General features: G+C 35.4%; 1 pseudogene; it reads right to left on the bottom strand.

The window, feature by feature from the left end:
• Positions 1–4,102, bottom strand: part of LOC101585014 — an 8,798-nt pseudogene extending 4,696 nt beyond the window's left edge.
• Positions 4,103–6,623: the final 2,521 nt, after the last annotated feature.

Genomic DNA, 6,623 nt, shown 5'->3' with positions numbered 1-6,623 from the left:
CTCTCTCTCTCTCTCTCTCTCTCTCTCTCTCTCTCTCTCTCTCAAATAAATAAAAAAAGAAAAAAAGAAAAAGAAAAAAAACAAATTGGTAGGACAGTTTCAATAATTCACACATTGCACACATTCTTCCTAGTGGTTAATTGCTGTACAAGATGGAGACATGATACCTTATTTACAAACTCTATTAGAACAAATCCCTGTATTCATTAAGAGAGTGTAGCTATATATCTATCCTAACCATTTCAATACACAGATGAAAAATGGACATTTATCTGTATCCCCTTGTTTTTGTTTAGTTCCATTATTTGACTATTATAGGTGTGTTAACTCAGCAAAATATTCTAAAAGAGTCTAGTAGTCCATAATAGTATTGAGTCTTCTGCTTCACTGGCAAGTTCAGAAATTGTTGAGCTGAGTTCCCTACAGCTCAACATAACAGCATGATTCTTGAATCTAGCAGTTAATTGGAAAGATTCTCACCTGACTTACTATATATACTGACACCTGTGAACTAAGCCACTACACTGAAGATGGCAATTTGTAATAGTAGGTTCATGATTAAAAACTAAGAATTGGTAAGGAAGAAGATAAATTATCTTTATTTCCAGATGACATGATACTTTACTTGGAGGACCCAAAAAACTCCACCAAGAAGCTACTAGAATTAATACAGAAATTCAGTAGCATAGCAGGCTATAAAGTCAATACCCAAAAGTCAATAGCATTCCTTTACACAGACAAAAACACTGAGAGGGAAATTATAGAAACAATACCTTTTACAATAGCACTGAGGAAAATGAAATACTTTGGAATTAATCTAACTAAAGAAGTCAAAGATTTTTTCAAGGAAAATTACAGCACTATTAAAAAAGAGATCGTAGAGGATTTCAGAAAATGGAAAGATATTCCATGCTCCTTTAGGAAGAACCAACATTGTGAAGATGGCCATACTCCCAAAATTGCTGTACAGAATTAATGCAATCCCTATCAGACTACCACCAAAATACCTCACAGAGGTTGACAAATCATTCCTAAAATTTATCTAGAACCAGAACAGACCTAGAATAGCAAAGGCAATCCTGGGCAATAAACACAGTGCAGGAGACATTACAATTCCTGACTTGAAATTATACTACAAGGCTACTGTGATAAAAATCAACATGGTACTGACAACAAAATACACCTGTGGATCAATGGAATAGATTGGAAGATGCTGAAGCCCCTATGAGCACACTGAGCCAACTTATTTTTGACAAAGGTGCCAAACATTCTCACTGGAAGAAAGATATCCTCTGTAACAAATGGTGCTGGAAAAACTGGCTTTCTACATGCTGAAAACTAAAACTTCACCCAGGTCTATCACCATGCACTAAACTGAAGTCAAAATGGATTAAAGATCTAAATATTAAACCAGAGACACTAAATCTCCTGGAAGAGAAAGTAGGTGGAACTCTTGAAGACATAGGGGTAGGCAAAGAACTCAAATCACATGGGAAACAGTTGAAAGAATTAAAAACTGGGACATGCTCTTACTGAGAAGTTTTTTCATGTCAAAAGAAATTACCAACAAAGTGAAAAGGCAGTACTATGTTCATGCTTGGAATGCCTGTCATTCTGGTCTTCTGAATATGGGCTGCTTGTCATGACATGCCAGTTGCTGCTTTGCTGTCTCTAGGGTACATTATTGTTCACAAAGAAGAGGATGGTGAATGAGGGCAGGAGACAGGAAAAGGAATGTTGTGGGACTCTCTTGCTTCAACGTTTTATACGGTTAGATTTTTGGACTTATGTATAAACATAAGAATTATATAATTATTTATGCCTATTCTTAAAATATTTTCAAATTTTTAAATGTTTTTTCATCATATTCTGTAGGGACTTAAAGTTTCACATATCAATACTTGATGAAAAATACCTGTTCCATATTATGCCTAAGATGTCTAATATTCACACAGATAGTGAGTTTAAGCTTAACAACTTAGGTTGTATGGTAATAACAATAAGCTTCTCTTCTGGAGGGTTAAAAAACTAAGTTTGCAGACCAAAATTAGAGAAAAAGAAGGGCCACATGGAAAGCCAACATTTTGGCCCTAGCATTCGGAGGTCAATTAAGACTCAGGACATATGAGAACTTGTACTGTAAAGTCACATAACTCAGTATTTCCCCAAATTTTCTGATCAAGGAGATTATGGGACCAAAGAGGAAAGTGATCGATGATGTAGAGTGTGCCTACAGAGAGTCACATGGAGAGAAAACATTCTCTCAGGCTTCCCCAAAGAGCACCTTGGCCAAGCTATGGCCGTGACTGATCTACAAGGCTGACACTTACAAAGGTTCTACAATCTGAGGTACAGGATCTCAGGATAAATCCTGAGGGGATTTCACTGACCTTATCAGATCCAAAAGCTACAAATCTTGCTACATAAGTCTTGCTTTATCTTGGTCTTTTTATTTTATTTTATTTATTTATTTTTTGCCATAATTTTATTGATAAACAAATAGCAATGAGACAGTTTCAAATCAAATCAGTAGGACAGTTTCAATAATTAACACACTGCATACATTCTTCTTAGTAGTTAATTGCTATACAAGTTGCGGACTTGATATACTATTTACAAACACCATTAGAACAAATCATTCTATTCATTAAGAGAATGTAACTATATAACTATTCTACCACTTTGAATACACAGATACAAAATGGACATTCATCTGTATACCCTGTTTTGTTAAGTTCCATTATTTGAATATTTTAGGTGTGTAAACTCAAGAAAATATTCTAAAAGAGTCCAGTAGCCCATAATAGTATTGGGTCTTCTGCTTAACTGGCAATGTCAGAAATTGTTGACCTGAATACCCCACAGCTCAACATAACAGCATGGCTTTACTTCTTACATTACATTTTTATCTTGGTCTTAATCATGCAGCAGAGAATTGTAAAAATGAAATATAAGACTTAAAGCCATGCTGTTATGTTGAGCTGTAAGGGAGTCAGGTCAACAATTTCTGACATTGCCAGTCAAGTGGAAACCCCAATACTATTATGGACTACTGGACTCTTAGAATATTTTGCTGAGTTAACACACCTATAATATTCAAATAATGGAATTAAACAAAAAAAGGATATACAGATAAATGTCCATTTGAATCTGTGTATTCAAAATTGTTAAGATAGACATACAGTTACGTTTTCTTAATCAATAGAGGGATTTGTTCTAATAGTGTTTATAAACAACATATCATGTCTGCATCTTGTACAGCAATTAAGCACTACTAAGAATGTATGCAATGTGTTAACTATTGAAACTGTCCTACCAATTTGGTTTGAAACTGTCTCATTGTTATTTGTTTCTCAATAAAATTATGAGAGAAAAAAGAAACATAATATTAATGGAGATATGTGAATGGTCACACATCAAAATGAAGAATTTAAGGGTTGGGGAGATGGCTGAATAGAATAAGTGCTTCCCTGGCAAGCACAAGGGCCTGAGTTCATTCCCCAGTAACCGCACCCCCCAAAAAAAATGAATTTAAGCTATATTTTTCATGCTGATTTGTAAAAGCTTTTCATAATGCACAAACCTTAATCCATATTCCAAGGAGACACAAGTTAATAATTAATCAGTGAGCCACAGATCATTGGCTTAAACTTTAAAAATTTAGATAGATTTTAAGGCCCCAGTGTCCCAATTGATTGACAGAGCCTATTTTTTGTGTTTCACAATTGTGATCTACATTAGTATTAAAGAAGTGATGACAAAAAAATTAGTTCGTCATACTCATTAATGCTTTAAGCACACCCAAGTCAACCAAAGCCAATCAGGGAAACAGTTTTTATTTTAAATACAGAGACACTGATCAAGGTCAATTTGATTTTACTTTGTGATTGCCTGGGCCCTGCTTCATATGTTAGGTGGCCAAAATATCTGATTCATGACACTAGAAGATTAACTATTTCTTCTCTCAGAAAGGGTATACATAACCCAAAACTCTCACATACCAATCTGATGAGAATTGAAGAGCTTTGGAGTAACTGAAAATCCTCCTATGCACAAACATTTCTGTCTCCTGTGAGGAACTCTCGTTGAACCTAGATGCCATTGGCAGGCCTATTTAATTGCTGTTTAATAAAGTGGTTATTTGCTTTAACTCCCTTCTCTAGAAAACCATCCTCTAGATGTACAGACATAATTGGGGTCAAGGGGCCTCCCAATTGGTACTTATTTACACCTGCTCTAATATGTCAACTCAAAGACCAAATGTTCAAACATTATTTTTTAATTGTCCCTTGGTGTTCAACTCCCTTGTGAGGAATTGATTTACTAGCAAAATTGGGTGCAATTCTTAAACTCTGGGAAAGGTCAAAGAAAAGATTAAAGCTTATTTTATCTATTAATACACCAGGTTTTCCGGAGCTAATTAGCTACAGATAGATACTGATTCTAAGTATACATAGGCAGGCAAATTCAACAATGTCAGTAGTTATGAAATTAAAACAAATATGATTCAATTTTTGAACTAATACCAACATTCAATCACAGAGAGATGGCCTATTAACGTCCACAGGTAGTATTCGAACATGGCCTTCTGTGGCTTTGCCAATCTCTTTGGCAATATTACCATTTTTCTCATTGTAAAGCCTCATGGAAAAGTATAGGATAGTACAAAAGTTCTGTGTTTGATGAGGCTGCAATCCAAATCCACTTTCTTGTGACAGATCCATATAGAATCCTCTCTCAATTTCTAGAAGACACAAATTGACTCTCAGTCTTTCAACTCAAAGGTTTAATTCCACAAATATTTCAAGTTTCTGCTTGCCTTTGAATGTGAAAAGACCTTTTCAGAGGACAAGTAACAATATACATGAAGAGTTCTCCCACCATGTTTTACAGATAGATTTTCCCTGTGTTGTTTAGACAATGGAAACGTACTTAACAAACTTAAACAGGGAACCATTTTATATAGTATGCAGATAAACTCTGTCTTAATTACTTTGTCATTGCTGACACAAAATATCCAACACCAAATGTTAAAGGAAGAATTATTTATTTGAGCTAACAGTTTATAGAAGTTTCACTCCATAGTTGCTACTTGTTCCAAAGCAGAGTAGCATGACAGAGTCATAGCAGAAGAGAAACCAACTATGGCAGGTCAGACAAAAAGTACCAGCAGTGAGCCATTCTTTACCTTTTATTGCAACAAGCTATAAGTGTAATTGTTGGAGTCTTCCATACATAGCGTGGACCTTCCCATCAACTACACTCAGAACTATGCTAAACCAATCACTGGACTAATTTAACTACTACACACCCTTAATGCATATTCAAATACTCTAAATCTATTTGTCTTGGAAAAGACCTGAGGCTTTAAGAAGACAGCTAAATACAAGCCACAACAGCTTCCTAATCTGCATTAAAATCTGTAATCTATCCAAATGTAACACTATCCTAAGACATTCTCTTTTTGCCACATCTCCTGTAAGAATGAAAACCATTCTTAGCAATCAGACTGTCGGCATTCCATAAAATGTTAACATTATTCTGAAAGGACACACAGTTATTGTGAAGGGCCCCAGAGGATCCCTATGGAGGGATTTCAAACACATCAATGTTGCACTCAGTCTCCTTGGGAAGAAAAAGAAGAGGCTCCACCTTGACAAATGGCAGGGAAACAAAAAGGAGTTGGCAATTGTCCTCACGATCTATAGCCATGTACAGAACATGATCAAGGGGGTCACGCTGAGCTTCCATTACAAGATGAGGTCTGTGTATGCTCACTTCCCCATCCTTGTCATTATTCAGAAGAATGGGTCTCGTGTCAAAATCCAGAATTTCGTGGGTGAAAAATACATTTGCCTAGTTTGTATGAGGACTGGTGTTGTTTGTTCAGTATCTCAAGCCCAGAAATATGAGATAATCCTTGAAGGAAATGAAATTAAGCTTGTTTCAAATCCAGCTGCTTTGATTCAACAAGCTACATAAGTCAAAAACAAAGATATTGAACAAATTTGGTTGGTATCTGTTTCTGAAAAGGGAACAGCTCAGCAGTACCTTCGTAAATTCCAGTACTTGGGTACATTCTTAGGTCTGAATAATGACAATTACATAGGTATTGGATCCTGGGTATCTGTGATTTGGGTCCTCTCCTAATACAAAATCAATTTATTTATTATTTGAAATGGCCAAACTTCTACTGGATCTGACTACCAAATTTTGAACTGACTATAAATGTTTTACCTGAAGTTGTCAAAACTCAAAATCTGTATACTTACAATGGACAAAGTGACTAACAAAGTCTTTTGAGAAATAAGAGATGTTCTCACTCAAGTTACAACACTAGAACACTTGAGTTAAGAAAACACTTCTTCTCTGAATCATAAAGGAAAGAATGGTTAAGGTCTTTTGATCCAAAGGCTGACAAAACTCTACCCTATGGTATACTCTTGAAAAGAGACAGGTTGGCTTCTGGATATCTACCTTGCCTGAGGGCAGTACCACCTATAGTTGTGCTAACATAAAAAATAAAAAAACTGTAAAACTAACATTGAATCAAAAACTGCATGTCCTGATTCCCCATCAGATCAGTGATATTCTTTGTTTATTACTTTTTATTTTTATTTTTT

Source organism: Octodon degus, unplaced genomic scaffold (genome assembly GCF_000260255.1).
Source record: "Octodon degus isolate 3935 unplaced genomic scaffold, OctDeg1.0 scaffold00198, whole genome shotgun sequence".
In the NCBI taxonomy this organism is placed as follows: domain Eukaryota; kingdom Metazoa; phylum Chordata; class Mammalia; order Rodentia; family Octodontidae; genus Octodon; species Octodon degus.
This window is presented reverse-complemented; position numbering and strand designations above follow the sequence as displayed.